Source organism: Brassica oleracea, chromosome C5, assembly GCF_000695525.1.
Source record: "Brassica oleracea var. oleracea cultivar TO1000 chromosome C5, BOL, whole genome shotgun sequence".
NCBI lineage: Eukaryota > Viridiplantae > Streptophyta > Magnoliopsida > Brassicales > Brassicaceae > Brassica > Brassica oleracea.
The window spans coordinates 31,631,484-31,633,277 of NC_027752.1; positions in this window are offsets into that span (position 1 = coordinate 31,631,484).

Below are 1,794 nucleotides of genomic sequence, written 5' to 3' on the forward strand. Positions count from 1 at the left end.
GTGAGGTTGAGGATGAAGGTGGTGCTCCGAGGAGTGCTTAGGGTAACGATCCTTTCGGGGATTTTTTACTTTTTTGTTTTGGCCTGTTTGTGAGGCCACAGTTTGCATGTTTCGGGACTGGCCGTTGGTGGCTTTTAATCCCTGCCCTTGTTAGGGATTTTTGTATAATGCTTGGCTCAATCTATAAAACCTTTTTGGCTTATTATAAATCGAGCGAACTCCGGGTTTTTCAAAGTTAGAGGGCGAAGGAGTGAGTTGTCATTTCGTTCCTTGCCCCCGGACGATCACCGTATCCATAGTCTGTTGAGCACGCAGCTTTTGCTTCGTGCGAGGACTCGTGAAAACGTATAGACTTAAATGAAGAGACAAGTTTTGGGATCTCATATCGGGATGTCGATATTATGCCTTTGAGATGTCAGGATCCAGCAAGACTGGGTTTAGGGCAAGACCTAGGTTTACTTTCGGACTAAGGCTATGCGATGACAAGTCGGCTTTCGTTTTGCCTGTTTGCGATTTCTACCTGATTCGTACCGATATAAAGTCCGTGAAGTGTTATCGGCTTATATGACTTGTCTTGGCATGAATCGAGCTACTTCCAAAGGCTGTTTGGAGGTGCTGGCCAAAATTTTGGATTTTCTTGTATAGCGAGCTATGGTATCCTTGTCGGATGTACGAGAGCATATCCTTTCGAGGGCGGCTAGTGTCTGTTTAGGACGTTAGGGTTCGTTTGTTGTGATCAGCAACAAAGAAGTGATGCCATTTTAAAGGCATTTTACCGTTAGAGGTATGTTGATTTTGGAAACAAGAGTGTTGTTTCCGTAAGTGTTGGAAAGACCGTAACTTCAAGCGTGTTGCGACGTCTCACAGTGCCAGAAGTTAATCTTTTTTTGTTTTGAGCCGCGTTTTTCTTGCAGGCTTTTTACCAAGGATGCTTTTTTATGAGCATTCGTGGGTTTGTTTTTTTTAGCGTGATAGCTGATTTAGGCATTCTGGGCGAGTTCTGGACCGTCGTTCTAGCCATTTGTCGAATAGTGGGCTTAGCGATTGCAGCGTCGCATTTTTTTTTTGTAAAAATTTTTGAAAAGATCGACTTTTTGAAAGTTGTGGGAGTATACGAGTATAGGTACCCATTCCTCCCCCCTTTTTAAGATGGGGGGGGATAGCTGAACTCGCTGGACGAGCTGCCTACATACCTTTTTCCGGGGATCAAGTCATCTCGTAGTTCTTTGGATCCACTTTACGATTAGTGGTAGTATTTCTTAAGATGCATCGCGTTCCAGGTTCTTTGGATTTTGAAGTCCTGCAAGTTTGCGATTTGGTATGATCCTGGTCGGACGACCTTTATGACCTTGTATGGACCTTCCCAGTTTGCTCCCAGTTTTCCTGTGTTACGTTCGGCAGTGTTTTGAAAGACATTGCGAAGGACCAGGTCGCCTTCTTTGAACCTGCGATGGCGAACGTTTGAGTTGTAATATTTTGCGGCGGCCTGCTTGTAATTTTGGATTCGTATGAGAGCTTGATCTCGCCGCTCGTTAATATGATCGAGTTCGTCCAGCAGCATCGCGCTGTTAAGATCTTCTCGTTCGGGGAGGAATTTTCTCCGTACTCCGGGAAATTCTACTTCCGCAGGAATCATACATTCCGTTCCGTAAACGAAGGCGAATGGGGTTTCACCCGTAGCCCATCTTGGGGTCGTACGATGCGACCAAAGAACTCCTTCGAGCTCTTCTGCCCATCGCCCCTTTTTGGCTTCTAGCGCTTTTTTAACCCGTCGAGGACGGTTTTGTTGATGGT